General features: G+C 35.5%; 12 non-coding genes across 12 annotated transcripts in view; all 12 read left to right on the forward strand.

Moving 5' to 3' along the window:
- The first annotated feature begins 806 nt into the window (after positions 1 to 806).
- On the forward strand, positions 807 to 888 carry TRNAS-AGA (transfer RNA serine (anticodon AGA)). The gene has a single exon. It is a non-coding gene; the product is annotated as a tRNA-Ser (tRNA).
- A 1,231-nt stretch (positions 889 to 2,119) lies between these two features.
- Positions 2,120 to 2,201, forward strand: TRNAS-AGA (transfer RNA serine (anticodon AGA)). The gene has a single exon. It is a non-coding gene; the product is annotated as a tRNA-Ser (tRNA).
- Positions 2,202 to 4,416: 2,215 nt separating this feature from the next.
- On the forward strand, positions 4,417 to 4,506 carry TRNAY-GUA (transfer RNA tyrosine (anticodon GUA)). Its single transcript is given in 2 exon segments — positions 4,417 to 4,453; positions 4,471 to 4,506. It is a non-coding gene; the product is annotated as a tRNA-Tyr (tRNA).
- A 239-nt stretch (positions 4,507 to 4,745) lies between these two features.
- On the forward strand, positions 4,746 to 4,827 carry TRNAS-AGA (transfer RNA serine (anticodon AGA)). The gene has a single exon. It is a non-coding gene; the product is annotated as a tRNA-Ser (tRNA).
- A 2,545-nt stretch (positions 4,828 to 7,372) lies between these two features.
- On the forward strand, positions 7,373 to 7,454 carry TRNAS-AGA (transfer RNA serine (anticodon AGA)). The gene has a single exon. It is a non-coding gene; the product is annotated as a tRNA-Ser (tRNA).
- Positions 7,455 to 9,669: 2,215 nt separating this feature from the next.
- TRNAD-GUC (transfer RNA aspartic acid (anticodon GUC)) lies at positions 9,670 to 9,759 on the forward strand. The gene is given in 2 exon segments: positions 9,670 to 9,706; positions 9,724 to 9,759. It is a non-coding gene; the product is annotated as a tRNA-Asp (tRNA).
- Positions 9,760 to 9,998: 239 nt separating this feature from the next.
- Positions 9,999 to 10,080, forward strand: TRNAS-AGA (transfer RNA serine (anticodon AGA)). The gene has a single exon. It is a non-coding gene; the product is annotated as a tRNA-Ser (tRNA).
- A 902-nt stretch (positions 10,081 to 10,982) lies between these two features.
- TRNAD-GUC (transfer RNA aspartic acid (anticodon GUC)) lies at positions 10,983 to 11,072 on the forward strand. The gene is given in 2 exon segments: positions 10,983 to 11,019; positions 11,037 to 11,072. It is a non-coding gene; the product is annotated as a tRNA-Asp (tRNA).
- A 239-nt stretch (positions 11,073 to 11,311) lies between these two features.
- TRNAS-AGA (transfer RNA serine (anticodon AGA)) lies at positions 11,312 to 11,393 on the forward strand. Its single transcript has one exon. It is a non-coding gene; the product is annotated as a tRNA-Ser (tRNA).
- A 902-nt stretch (positions 11,394 to 12,295) lies between these two features.
- On the forward strand, positions 12,296 to 12,385 carry TRNAD-GUC (transfer RNA aspartic acid (anticodon GUC)). Its single transcript is given in 2 exon segments — positions 12,296 to 12,332; positions 12,350 to 12,385. It is a non-coding gene; the product is annotated as a tRNA-Asp (tRNA).
- A 1,223-nt stretch (positions 12,386 to 13,608) lies between these two features.
- On the forward strand, positions 13,609 to 13,698 carry TRNAY-GUA (transfer RNA tyrosine (anticodon GUA)). The gene is given in 2 exon segments: positions 13,609 to 13,645; positions 13,663 to 13,698. It is a non-coding gene; the product is annotated as a tRNA-Tyr (tRNA).
- Positions 13,699 to 14,921: 1,223 nt separating this feature from the next.
- TRNAY-GUA (transfer RNA tyrosine (anticodon GUA)) overlaps positions 14,922 to 15,000 on the forward strand; it is a 90-nt gene continuing 11 nt past the window's right edge. Inside the window, 2 exon segments of the tRNA in view lie at positions 14,922 to 14,958; positions 14,976 to 15,000. The exon segment at positions 14,976 to 15,000 is cut by the window's right edge and continues 11 nt beyond it. This is a non-coding gene — a tRNA (tRNA-Tyr).

The raw sequence follows: 15,000 nt of genomic DNA on the forward strand, positions 1-15,000 counted from the left end.
TTGTCTGTGCATACTCTCATGTAGCACAATTATCTTCACTAGCTCAAAAGGGCCGCTCATTGTCCAAAATGAATTGTCAAATCAGAACAAACAATGGAATATCCCCATCATTCCTGTAACACTTGATTAGTTTACAAAACAAGCAAAATTTAAAAGAGTGTAGAAGGTTTGATAGGCTCATGCATCTCTAATCTTGATGTAAGTTTGGCTACACTAAAAAATCTATTGAAAGTGCTTTCCAAACTAGCTCTGCAGCCAGTTGATAGTAATTTCACAAATATAAGTCAAACTATTAGTGATATTTTCCAAATGATTAAACATGACAATTTGTGTGATAAAGCAACACAGGAATAAGTAGTTGAATCTCTTTTGTGTAGTCAAATAATTTTTCATTTTGCTTGGAAAGTTGATAATGTTTAAAATTAACACTCAATCATTTTAATAGCACGTAATATCACAGTTGTACAATCATGGAATCCTTCAATTGCTCAGCTAGTAGAGCGGAGAACTGTGGAGGAGAATGGTACAGAAATCCTTAGGTCGCTGGTTCAATTTCGGCTCGAAGAATGAAGCTTTTAATAAACTTAGATGTCAGTACTGACATTTTACAAACCCAAAACTATACCAAGTATAAAGCATTCTCCAAGTTATATTTTAAAAATCATTAACGCAGGTCACTGTGGTCAGGATTAACTTCCCATGGAAATCATCTCTGATACAATATTACTTCAGTCATCCTCACAGCCTGAAATGAAGTAGCTCAACCCATAGAGAAACTTTTGTGAAAACATCACATTGCATGAGAGGTAGTCGTGGCCGAGTGGTTAAGGCGATGGACTAGAAATCCATTGGGATCTCCCTGCACAGGTACAAATCCTGCCGACTACGACCACATGGTTGTTTTATTTTTCAGAAAATGTACTAAAAGCTTGAAACCAGTGTTGCTCAGGGTGAGTCAGAAACTGGCACATCAAAATCTTTAGGATGCCTGCCTGTTCTCTCTTTCTCTATCCGTCATTCTCCTCCTCTACTTGAGACTGAGCCCAGGAATCTCAGCAGCCATACTAAGTAGCATTTATTAATTACAAATGCATTTTGAATGTCAAATTTGTAAGAAAGTTTTGTACATTTAGCAAAATATCAAATTCATTTGAAAGAAAATGATGTCCACTCAAGTAAAAAGAGCTTTGGTTACTTTCAATGCACAACATTTTACTTTCAAATCGTGTCAGATGACTTTCAGTGCTAATTATTATATCATTAACCTCTCCGTTATTAAAAATTGTGCTTTAATGCAAAAAAAAGAAAAATAATTGTCTGTGCATACTCTCATGTAGCACAATTATCTTCACTAGCTCAAAAGGGCCGCTCATTGTCCAAAATGAATTGTCAAATCAGAACAAACAATGGAATATCCCCATCATTCCTGGAACACTTGATTAGTTTACAAAACAAGCAAAATTTAAAAGAGTGTAGAAGGTTTGATAGGCTCATGCATCTCTAATCTTGATGTAAGTTTGGCTACACTAAAAAATCTATTGAAAGTGCTTTCCAAACTAGCTCTGTAGCCAGTTGATAGTAATTGCACAAATATAAGTCAAACTATTAGTGATATTTTCCAAATGATTAAACATGACAATTTGTGTGATAAAGCAACACAGGAATAAGTAGTTGAATCTCTTTTGTGTAGTCAAATAATTTTTCATTTTGCTTGGAAAGTTGATAATGTTTAAAATTAACACTCAATCATTTTAATAGCACGTAATATCACAGTTGTACAATCATGGAATCCTTCAATAGCTCAGCTAGTAGAGCGGAGGACTGTAGAGGAGATTGGTACAGAAATCCTTAGGTCGCTGGTTCAATTTCGGCTCGAAGGATGAAGCTTTTGATAAACTTAGAAGTCAGTACTGACATTTTACAAACCCAAAACTATACCAAGTATAAAGCATTCTCCAAGTTATATTTTAAAAATCATTAACGCAGGTCATTGTGGTCAGGATTACCGTCCCATGGAAATCATCTCTGATACAATATTACTTCAGTCATCCTCACAGCCTGAAATGAAGTAGCTCAACTCATAGAGAAACTTTTGTGAAAACACCACATTGCATGAGAGGTAGTCGTGGCCGAGTGGTTAAGGCGATGGACTAGAAATCCATTGGGGTCTCCCTGCGCAGGTTCAAATCTTGCCGGCTACGACCACATGGTTGTTTTATTTTTCAGAAAATTTACTAAAAGCTTGAAACCAGTGTTGCTCAGGGTGAGTCAGAAACTGGCACATCAAAATCTTTAGGATGCCTGCCTGTTCTCTCTTTCTCTATCCGTCATTCTCCTCCTCTACTTGAGACTGAGCCCAGGAATCTCAGCAGCCATACTAAGTAGCATTTATTAATTACAAATGCATTTTGAATGTCAAATTTGTAAGAAAGTTTTGTACATTTAGCAAAATATCAAATTCATTTGAAAGAAAATGATGTCCACTCAAAGTAAAAAGAGCTTTGGTTACTTTCAATGCACAACATTTTACTTTCAAATCGTGTCAGATGACTTTCAGTGCTAATTATTATATCATTAACCTCTCCTTTATTAAAAATTGTGCTTTAATGCAAAAATAGAAAAATAATTGTCTGTGCATACTCTCATGTAGCACAATTATCTTCACTAGCTCAAAAGGGCCGCTCATTGTCCAAAATGAATTGTCAAATCAGAACAAACAATGGAATATCCCCATCATTCCTGGAACACTTGATTAGTTTACAAAACAAGCAAAATTTAAAAGAGTGTAGAAGGTTTGATAGGCTCATGCATCTCTAATCTTGATGTAAGTTTGGCTACACTAAAAAATCTATTGAAAGTGCTTTCCAAACTAGCTCTGCAGCCAGTTGATAGTAATTTCACAAATATAAGTCAAACTATTAGTGATATTTTCCAAATGATTAAACATGACAATTTGTGTGATAAAGCAACACAGGAATAAGTAGTTGAATCTCTTTTGTGTAGTCAAATAATTTTTCATTTTGCTTGGAAAGTTGATAATGTTTAAAATTAACACTCAATCATTTTAATAGCACGTAATATCACAGTTGTACAATCATGGAATCCTTCAATTGCTCAGCTAGTAGAGCGGAGAACTGTGGAGGAGAATGGTACAGAAATCCTTAGGTCGCTGGTTCAATTTCGGCTCGAAGGATGAAGCTTTTAATAAACTTAGATGTCAGTACTGACATTTTACAAACCCAAAACTATACCAAGTATAAAGCATTCTCCAAGTTATATTTTAAAAATCATTAACGCAGGTCACTGTGGTCAGGATTAACTTCCCATGGAAATCATCTCTGATACAATATTACTTCAGTCATCCTCACAGCCTGAAATGAAGTAGCTCAACCCATAGAGAAACTTTTGTGAAAACATCACATTGCATGAGAGGTAGTTGTGGCCGAGTGGTTAAGGCGATAGACTAGAAATCCATTGGGATCTCCCTGCGCAGGTACAAATCCTGCCGACTACGACCACATGGTTGTTTTATTTTTCAGAAAATGTACTAAAAGCTTGAAACCAGTGTTGCTCAGGGTGAGTCAGGAACTGGCACATCAAAATCTTTAGGATGCCTGCCTGTTCTCTCTTTCTCTATCCGTCATTCTCCTCCTCTACTTGAGACTGAGCCCAGGAATCTCAGCAGCCATACTAAGTAGCATTTATTAATTACAAATGCATTTTGAATGTCAAATTTGTAAGAAAGTTTTGTACATTTAGCAAAATATCAAATTCATTTGAAAGAAAATGATGTCCACTCAAAGTAAAAAGAGCTTTGGTTACTTTCAATGCACAACATTTTACTTTCAAATCGTGTCAGATGACTTTCAGTGCTAATTATTATATCATTAACCTCTCCTTTATTAAAAATTGTGCTTTAATGCAAAAAAAGAAAAATAATTGTCTGTGCATACTCTCATGTAGCACAATTATCTTCACTAGCTCAAAAGGGCCGCTCATTGTCCAAAATGAATTGTCAAATCAGAACAAACAATGGAATATCCCCATCATTCCTGTAACACTTGATTAGTTTACAAAACAAGCAAAATTTAAAAGAGTGTAGAAGGTTTGATAGGCTCAAGCATCTCTAATCTTGATGTAAGTTTGGCTACACTAAAAAATCTATTGAAAGTGCTTTCCAAACTAGCTCTGTAGCCAGTTGATAGTAATTGCACAAATATAAGTCAAACTATTAGTGATATTTTCCAAATGATTAAACATGACAATTTGTGTGATAAAGCAACACAGGAATAAGTAGTTGAATCTCTTTTGTGTAGTCAAATCATTTTTCATTTTGCTTGGAAAGTTGATAATGTTTAAAATTAACACTCAATCATTTTAATAGCACGTAATTTCACAGTCACTTGATCATGGAATCCTTCAATAGCTCAGCTGGTAGAGCGGAGTACTGTAGAGGAGATTGGTACAGAAATCCTTAGGTCGCTGGTTCAATTCCGGCTCGAAGGATGAAACTTTTGATAAACTTAGATGTCAGTACAGACATTTTACAAACCCAAAACTATACCAAGTATAAAGCATTCTCCAAGTTATATTTTAAAAATCATTAACGCAGGTCATTGTGGTCAGGATTACCTTCCCATGGAAATCATCTCTGATACAATATTACTTCAGTCATCCTCACAGCCTGAAATGAAGTAGCTCAACCCATAGAGAAACTTTTGTGAAAACATACCATTGCATGAGAGGTAGTCGTGGCCGAATGGTTAAGACGATGGACTAGAAATCCATTGGGGTCTCCCCGCGCAGGTTCAAATCCTGCCGGCTACGACCACATGGTTGTTTTATTTTTCAGAAAATTTACTAAAAGCTTGAAACCAGTGTTGCTCAGGGTGAGTCAGAAACTGGCACATCAAAATCTTTAGGATGCCTGCCTGTTCTCTCTTTCTCTATCCGTCATTCTCCTCCTCTACTTGAGACTGAGCCCAGGAATCTCAGCAGCCATACTAAGTAGCATTTATTAATTACAAATGCATTTTGAATGTCAAATTTGTAAGAAAGTTTTGTACATTTAGCAAAATATCAAATTCATTTGAAAGAAAATGATGTCCACTCAAAGTAAAAAGAGCTTTGGTTACTTTCAATGCACAACATTTTACTTTCAAATCGTGTCAGATGACTTTCAGTGCTAATTATTATATCATTAACCTCTCCTTTATTAAAAATTGTGCTTTAATGCAAAAATAGAAAAATAATTGTCTGTGCATACTCTCATGTAGCACAATTATCTTCACTAGCTCAAAAGGGCCGCTCATTGTCCAAAATGAATTGTCAAATCAGAACAAACAATGGAATATCCCCATCATTCCTGGAACACTTGATTAGTTTACAAAACAAGCAAAATTTAAAAGAGTGTAGAAGGTTTGATAGGCTCATGCATCTCTAATCTTAATGTAAGTTTGGCTACACTAAAAAATCTATTGAAAGTGCTTTCCAAACTAGCTCTGCAGCCAGTTGATAGTAATTGCACAAATATAAGTCAAACTATTAGTGATATTTTCCAAATGATTAAACATGACAATTTGTGTGATAAAGCAGCACAGTAATAAGTAGTTGAATCTCTTTTGTGTAGTCAAATAATTTTTCATTTTGCTTGGAAAGTTGATAATGTTTAAAATTAACACTCAATCATTTTAATAGCACGTAATATCACAGTTGTACAATCATGGAATCTTTCAATTGCTCAGCTAGTAGAGCGGAGGACTGTGGAGGAGATTGGTACAGAAATCCTTAGGTCGCTGGTTCAATTTCGGCTCGAAGGATGAAGCTTTTAATAAACTTAGATGTCAGTACTGACATTTTACAAACCCAAAACTATACCAAGTATAAAGCATTCTCCAAGTTATATTTTAAAAATCATTAACGCAGGTCACTGTGGTCAGGATTAACTTCCCATGGAAATCATCTCTGATACAATATTACTTCAGTCATCCTCACAGCCTAAAATGAAGTAGCTCAACCCATAGAGAAACTTTTGTGAAAACATCACATTGCATGAGAGGTAGTCGTGGCCGAGTGGTTAAGGCGATCGACTAGAAATCCATTGGGATCTCCCTGCGCAGGTACAAATCCTGCCGACTACGACCACATGGTTGTTTTATTTTTCAGAAAATGTACTAAAAGCTTGAAACCAGTGTTGCTCAGGGTGAGTCAGGAACTGGCACATCAAAATCTTTAGGATGCCTGCCTGTTCTCTCTTTCTCTATCCGTCATTCTCCTCCTCTACTTGAGACTGAGCCCAGGAATCTCAGCAGCCATACTAAGTAGCATTTATTAATTACAAATGCATTTTGAATGTCAAATTTGTAAGAAAGTTTTGTACATTTAGCAAAATATCAAATTCATTTGAAAGAAAATGATTTCCACTCAAAGTAAAAAGAGCTTTGGTTACTTTCAATGCACAACATTTTACTTTCAAATCGTGTCAGATGACTTTCAGTGCTAATTATTATATCATTAACCTCTCCTTTATTAAAAATTGTGCTTTAATGCAAAAAAAAGAAAAATAATTGTCTGTGCATACTCTCATGTAGCACAATTATCTTCACTAGCTCAAAAGGGCCGCTCATTGTCCAAAATGAATTGTCAAATCAGAACAAACAATGGAATATCCCCATCATTCCTGGAACACTTGATTAGTTTACAAAACAAGCAAAATTTAAAAGAGTGTAGAAGGTTTGATAGGCTCATGCATCTCTAATCTTGATGTAAGTTTGGCTACACTAAAAAATCTATTGAAAGTGCTTTCCAAACTAGCTCTGTAGCCAGTTGATAGTAATTGCACAAATATAAGTCAAACTATTAGTGATATTTTCCAAATGATTAAACATGACAATTTGTGTGATAAAGCAACACAGGAATAAGTAGTTGAATCTCTTTTGTGTAGTCAAATAATTTTTAATTTTGCTTGGAAAGTTGATAATGTTTAAAATTAACACTCAATCATTTTAATAGCACGTAATATCACAGTTGTACAATCATGGAATCCTTCAATAGCTCAGCTAGTAGAGCGGAGGACTGTAGAGGAGATTGGTACAGAAATCCTTAGGTCGCTGGTTCAATTTCGGCTCGAAGGATGAAGCTTTTGATAAACTTAGAAGTCAGTACTGACATTTTACAAACCCAAAACTTTACCAAGTATAAAGCATTCTCCAAGTTATATTTTAAAAATTATTAACGCAGGTCATTGTGGTCAGGATTACCGTCCCATGGAAATCATCTCTGATACAATATTACTTCAGTCATCCTCACAGCCTGAAATGAAGTAGCTCAACTCATAGAGAAACTTTTGTGAAAACACCACATTGCATGAGTGGTAGTTGTGGCCGAGTGGTTAAGGCGATGGACTAGAAATCCATTGGGGTCTCCCCGCGCAGGTTCAAATCCTGCCGGCTACGACCACATGGTTGTTTTATTTTTCAGAAAATTTACTAAAAGCTTGAAACCAGTGTTGCTCAGGGTGAGTCAGAAACTGGCACATCAAAATCTTTAGGATGCCTGCCTGTTCTCTCTTTCTCTATCCGTCATTCTCCTCCTCTACTTGAGACTGAGCCCAGGAATCTCAGCAGCCATACTAAGTAGCATTTATTAATTACAAATGCATTTTGAATGTCAAATTTGTAAGAAAGTTTTGTACATTTAGCAAAATATCAAATTCATTTGAAAGAAAATGATGTCCACTCAAAGTAAAAAGAGCTTTGGTTACTTTCAATGCACAACATTTTACTTTCAAATCGTGTCAGATGACTTTCAGTGCTAATTATTATATCATTAACCTCTCCTTTATTAAAAATTGTGCTTTAATGCAAAAATAGAAAAATAATTGTCTGTGCATACTCTCATGTAGCACAATTATCTTCACTAGCTCAAAAGGGCCGCTCATTGTCCAAAATGAATTGTCAAATCAGAACAAACAATGGAATATCCCCATCATTCCTGGAACACTTGATTAGTTTACAAAACAAGCAAATTTTAAAAGAGTGTAGAAGGTTTGATAGGCTCATGCATCTCTAATCTTAATGTAAGTTTGGCTACACTAAAAAATCTATTGAAAGTGCTTTCCAAACTAGCTCTGCAGCCAGTTGATAGTAATTGCACAAATATAAGTCAAACTATTAGTGATATTTTCCAAATGATTAAACATGACAATTTGTGTGATAAAGCAACACAGTAATAAGTAGTTGAATCTCTTTTGTGTAGTCAAATAATTTTTCATTTTGCTTGGAAAGTTGATAATGTTTAAAATTAACACTCAATCATTTTAATAGCACGTAATATCACAGTTGTACAATCATGGAATCCTTCAATTGCTCAGCTAGTAGAGCGGAGGACTGTGGAGGAGATTGGTACAGAAATCCTTAGGTCGCTGGTTCAATTTCGGCTCGAAGGATGAAGCTTTTAATAAACTTAGATGTCAGTACTGACATTTTACAAACCCAAAACTATACCAAGTATAAAGCATTCTCCAAGTTATATTTTAAAAATCATTAACGCAGGTCACTGTGGTCAGGATTAACTTCCCATGGAAATCATCTCTGATACAATATTACTTCAGTCATCCTCACAGCCTAAAATGAAGTAGCTCAACCCATAGAGAAACTTTTGTGAAAACATCACATTGCATGAGAGGTAGTCGTGGCCGAGTGGTTAAGGCGATCGACTAGAAATCCATTGGGATCTCCCTGCGCAGGTACAAATCCTGCCGACTACGACCACATGGTTGTTTTATTTTTCAGAAAATGTACTAAAAGCTTGAAACCAGTGTTGCTCAGGGTGAGTCAGGAACTGGCACATCAAAATCTTTAGGATGCCTGCCTGTTCTCTCTTTCTCTATCCGTCATTCTCCTCCTCTACTTGAGACTGAGCCCAGGAATCTCAGCAGCCATACTAAGTAGCATTTATTAATTACAAATGCATTTTGAATGTCAAATTTGTAAGAAAGTTTTGTACATTTAGCAAAATATCAAATTCATTTGAAAGAAAATGATGTCCACTCAAAGTAAAAAGAGCTTTGGTGACTTTCAATGCACAACATTTTACTTTCAAATCGTGTCAGATGACTTTCAGTGCTAATTATTATATCATTAACCTCTCCTTTATTAAAAATTGTGCTTTAATGCAAAAAAAGAAAAATAATTGTCTGTGCATACTCTCATGTAGCACAATTATCTTCACTAGCTCAAAAGGGCCGCTCATTGTCCAAAATGAATTGTCAAATCAGAACAAACAATGGAATATCCCCATCATTCCTGTAACACTTGATTAGTTTACAAAACAAGCAAAATTTAAAAGAGTGTAGAAGGTTTGATAGGCTCAAGCATCTCTAATCTTGATGTAAGTTTGGCTACACTAAAAAATCTATTGAAAGTGCTTTCCAAACTAGCTATGTAGCCAGTTGATAGTAATTGCACAAATATAAGTCAAACTATTAGTGATATTTTCCAAATGATTAAACATGACAATTTGTGTGATAAAGCAACACAGGAATAAGTAGTTGAATCTCTTTTGTGTAGTCAAATCATTTTTCATTTTGCTTGGAAAGTTGATAATGTTTAAAATTAACACTCAATCATTTTAATAGCACGTAATATCACAGTCGCATGATCATGGAATCCTTCAATATCTCAGCTGGTAGAGCGGAGGACTGTCGAGGAGATTGGTACAGAAATCCTTAGGTCGCTGGTTCAATTCCGGCTCGAAGGATGAAGCTCTTGATAAACTTAGATGTCAGTACTGACATTTTACAAACCCAAAACTATACCAAGTATAAAGCATTCTCCAAGTTATATTTTAAAAATCATTAACGCAGGTCACTGTGGTCAGGATTAACTTCCCATGGAAATCATCTCTGATACAATATTACTTCAGTCATCCTCACAGCCTGAAATTAAATAGCTCAACCCATAGAGAAACTTTTGTGAAAACATCGCATTGCATGAGAGGTAGTCGTGGCCGAGTGGTTAAGGCGATGAACTAGAAATCCATTGGGTTCTCCCCGCGCAGGTTCAAATCCTGCCGGCTACGACCTCATGGTTGTTTTATTTTTCAGAAAATTTACTAAAAGCTTGAAACCAGTGTTGCTCAGGGTGAGTCAGAAACTGGCACATCAAAATCTTTAGGATGCCTGCCTGTTCTCTCTTTCTCTATCCGTCATTCTCCTCCTCTACTTGAGACTGAGCCCAGGAATCTCAGCAGCCATACTAAGTAGCATTTATTAATTACAAATGCATTTTGAATGTCAAATTTGTAAGAAAGTTTTGTACATTTAGCAAAATATCAAATTCATTTGAAAGAAAATGATGTCCACTCAAAGTAAAAAGAGCTTTGGTTACTTTCAATGCACAACATTTTACTTTCAAATCGTGTCAGATGACTTTCAGTGCTAATTATTATATCATTAACCTCTCCTTTATTAAAAATTGTGCTTTAATGCAAAAAAAGAAAAATAATTGTCTGTGCATACTCTCATGTAGCACAATTATCTTCACTAGCTCAATAGGGCCGCTCATTGTCCAAAATGAATTGTCAAATCTGAACAAACAATGGAATATCCCCATCATTCCTGGAACACTTGATTAGTTTACAAAACAAGCAAAATTTAAAAGAGTGTAGAAGGTTTGATAGGCTCAAGCATCTCTAATCTTGATGTAAGTTTGGCTACACTAAAAAATCTATTGAAAGTGCTTTCCAAACTAGCTCTGTAGCCAGTTGATAGTAATTGCACAAATATAAGTCAAACTATTAGTGATATTTTCCAAATGATTAAACATGACAATTTGTGTGATAAAGCAACACAGGAATAAGTAGTTGAATCTCTTTTGTGTAGTCAAATCATTTTTCATTTTGCTTGGAAAGTTGATAATGTTTAAAATTAACACTCAATCATTTTAATAGCACGTAATATCACAGTCGCATGATTATGGAATCCTTCAATATCTCAGCTGGTAGAGCGGAGGACTGTCGAGGAGATTGGTACAGAAATCCTTAGGTCGCTGGTTCAATTCCGGCTCGAAGGATGAAGCTCTTGATAAACTTAGATGTCAGTACTGACATTTTACAAACCCAAAACTATACCAAGTATAAAGCATTCTCCAAGTTATATTTTAAAAATCATTAACGCAGGTCACTGTGGTCAGGATTAACTTCCCATGGAAATCATCTCTGATACAATATTACTTCAGTCATCCTCACAGCCTGAAATTAAATAGCTCAACCCATAGAGAAACTTTTGTGAAAACATCGCATTGCATGAGAGGTAGTCGTGGCCGAGTGGTTAAGGCGATGGACTAGAAATCCATTGGGTTCTCCCCGCGCAGGTTCAAATCCTGCCGGCTACGACCTCATGGTTGTTTTATTTTTCAGAAAATTTACTAAAAGCTTGAAACCAGTGTTGCTCAGGGTGAGTCAGAAACTGGCACATCAAAATCTTTAGGATGCCTGCCTGTTCTCTCTTTCTCTATCCGTCATTCTCCTCCTCTACTTGAGACTGAGCCCAGGAATCTCAGCAGCCATACTAAGAAGCATTTATTAATTACAAATGCATTTTGAATGTCAAATTTGTAAGAAAGTTTTGTACATTTAGCAAAATATCAAATTCATTTGAAAGAAAATGATGTCCACTCAAAGTAAAAAGAGCTTTGGTTACTTTCAATGCACAACATTTTACTTTCAAATCATGTCAGATGACTTTCAGTGCTAATTATTATATCATTAACCTCTCCTTTATTAAAAATTGTGCTTTAATGCAAAAAAAGAAAAATAATTGTCTGTGCATACTCTCATGTAGCACAATTATCTTCACTAGCTCAAAAGGGCCGCTCATTGTCCAAAATGAATTGTCAAATCAGAACAAACAATGGAATATCCCCATCATTCCTGGAACACTTGATTAGTTTACAAAACAAGCAAAATTTAAAAGAGTGTAGAAGGTTTGATAGGCTCAAGCATCTCTAATCTTGATGTAAGTTTGGCTACACTAAAAAATCTATTGAAAGTGCTTTCCAAACTAGCTCTGTAGCCAGTTGATAGTAATTGCACAAATATAAGTCAAACTATTAGTGATATTTTCCAAATGATTAAACATGACAATTTGTGTGATAAAGCAACACAGGAATAAGTAGTTGAATCTCTTTTGTGTAGTCAAATCATTTTTCATTTTGCTTGGAAAGTTGATAATGTTTAAAATTAACACTCAATCATTTTAATAGCACGTAATATCACAATCGCATGATCATGGAATCCTTCAATAGCTCAGCTGGTAGAACGAAGGACTGTCGAGGAGATTGGTACAAAAATCCTTAGGTCGCTGGTTCAATTCCGGCTCGAAGGATGAAGCTCTTGATAAACTTAGATGTCAGTACTGGCATTTTACAAACCCAAAACTATACCAAGTATAAAGCATTCTCCAAGTTATATTTTAAAAATCATTAACGCAGGTCACTGTGGTCAGGATTAACTTCCCATGGAAATCATCTCTGATACAATATTACTTCAGTCATCCTCACAGCCTGAAATTAAATAGCTCAACCCATAGAGAAACTTTTGTGAAAACATCACATTGCATGAGAGGTAGTCGTGGCCGAGTGGTTAAGGCGATCAACTAGAAATCCATTGGAATCTCCCTGTGCAGGTTCAAATCCTGCCGACTACGACCACATGGTTGTTTTATTTTTCAGAAAATGTACTAAAAGCTTGAAACCAGTGTTGCTCAGGGTGAGTCAGGAACTGGCACATCAAAATCTTTAGGATGCCTGCATGTTCTCTCTTTCTCTATCCATCATTCTACTCCTCTACTTGAGACTGAGCCCAGGAATCTCAGCAGCCATACTAAGTAGCATTTATTAATTACAAATGCATTTTGAATGTCAAATTTGTAAGAAAGTTTTGTACTTTTAGCAAAATATCAAATTCATTTGAAAGAAAATGATGTCCACTCAAAGTAAAAAGAGCTTTGGTTACTTTCAATGCACAACATTTTACTTTCAAATCGTGTCAGATGACTTTCAGTGCTAATTATTATATCATTAACCTCTCCTTTATTAAAAATTGTGCTTTAATGCAAAAAAAGAAAAATAATTGTCTGTGCATACTCTCATTTAGCACAATTATCTTCACTAGCTCAAAAGGGCCGCTCATTGTCCAAAATGAATTGTCAAATCAGAACAAACAATGGGATATCCCTATCATTCCTGGAACACTTGATTAGTTTACAAAACAAGCAAAATTTAAAAGAGTGTAGAAGGTATGATAGGCTCAAGCATCTCTAATCTTGATGTAAGTTTGGCTACACTAAAAAATCTATTGAAAGTGCTTTCCAAACTAGCTCTGTAGCCAGTTGATAGTAATTGCACAAATATAAGTCAAACTATTAGTGATATTTTCCAAATGATTAAACATGACAATTTGTGTGATAAAGCAACACAGGAATAAGTAGTTGAATCTCTTTTGTGTAGCCAAATCATTTTTCATTTTGCTTGGAAAGTTGATAATGTTTAAAATTAACACTCAATCATTTTAATAGCACGTAATATCACAGTTGCATGATCATGGAATCCTTTGATAGCTCAGCTGGTAGAGCGGAGGACTGTAGAGGAGATTGGTACAGAAATCCTTAGGTCGCTGGTTCAATTCCGGCTCGACGGATGAAGCTTTTGATAAACTTAGATGTTAGTACTGACATTTTACAAACCCAAAACTATACCAAGTATAAAGCATTCTCCAAGTTATATTTAGAAATCATTAACGCAGGTCACTGTGGTCAGGATTAACTTCCCATGGAAATCATCTCTGATACAATATTACTTCAGTCATCCTCACAGCCTGAAATGAAGTAGCTCAACCCATAGAGAAACTTTTGTGAAAACATCACATTGCATGAGAGGTACTCGTGGCCGAGTGGTTAAGGCGATCGACTAGAAATCCATTGGGATCTCCCTGCGCAGGTTCAAATCCTGCCGACTACGACCACATGGTTGTTTTATTTTTCAGAAAATGTACTAAAAGCTTGAAACCAGTGTTGCTCAGGGTGAGTCAGGAACTGGCACATCAAAATCTTTAGGATGCCTGCCTGTTCTCTCTTTCTCTATCCGTCATTCTCCTCCTCTAATTTGAGACTGAGCCCAGGAATCTCAGCAGCCATACTAAGTAGCATTTATTAATTACAAATGCATTTTGAATGTCAAATTTGTAAGAAAGTTTTGTACATTTAGCAAAATATCAAATTCATTTGAAAGAAAATGATGTCCACTCAAAGTAAAAAGAGCTTTGGTTACTTTCAATGCACAACATTTTACTTTCAAATAGTGTCAGATGACTTTCAGTGCTAATTATTATATCATTAACCTCTCCTTTATTAAAAATTGTGCTTTAATGCAAAAAAAGAAAAATAATTGTCTGTGCATACTCTCATGTAGCACAATTATCTTCACTAGCTCAAAAGGGCCGCTCATTGTCCAAAATGAATTGTCAAATCAGAACAAACAATGGAATATCCCCATCATTCCTGGAACACTTGATTAGTTTACAAAACAAGCAAAATTTAAAAGAGTGTAGAAGGTTTGATAGGCTCAAGCATCTCTAATCTTGATGTAAGTTTGGCTACACTAAAAAATCTATTGAAAGTGCTTTCCAAACTAGCTCTGTAGCCAGTTGATAGTAATTGCACAAATATAAGTCAAACTATTAGTGATATTTTCCAAATGATTAAACATGACAATTTGTGTGATAAAGCAACACAGGAATAAGTAGTTGAATCTCTTTTGTGTAGTCAAATCATTTTTCATTTTGCTTGGAAAGTTGATAATGTTTAAAATTAACACTCAATCATTTTAATAGCACGTAATATCACAGCTGTATGATCATGGAATCCTTCGATAGCTCAGCTGGTAGAGCGGAGGACTGTAGAGGAGATTGGTACAGAAATCTTTAGGTCGCTGGTTCAATTCC

This window comes from Pseudophryne corroboree, chromosome 4 (assembly GCF_028390025.1).
Source record: "Pseudophryne corroboree isolate aPseCor3 chromosome 4, aPseCor3.hap2, whole genome shotgun sequence".
In the NCBI taxonomy this organism is placed as follows: domain Eukaryota; kingdom Metazoa; phylum Chordata; class Amphibia; order Anura; family Myobatrachidae; genus Pseudophryne; species Pseudophryne corroboree.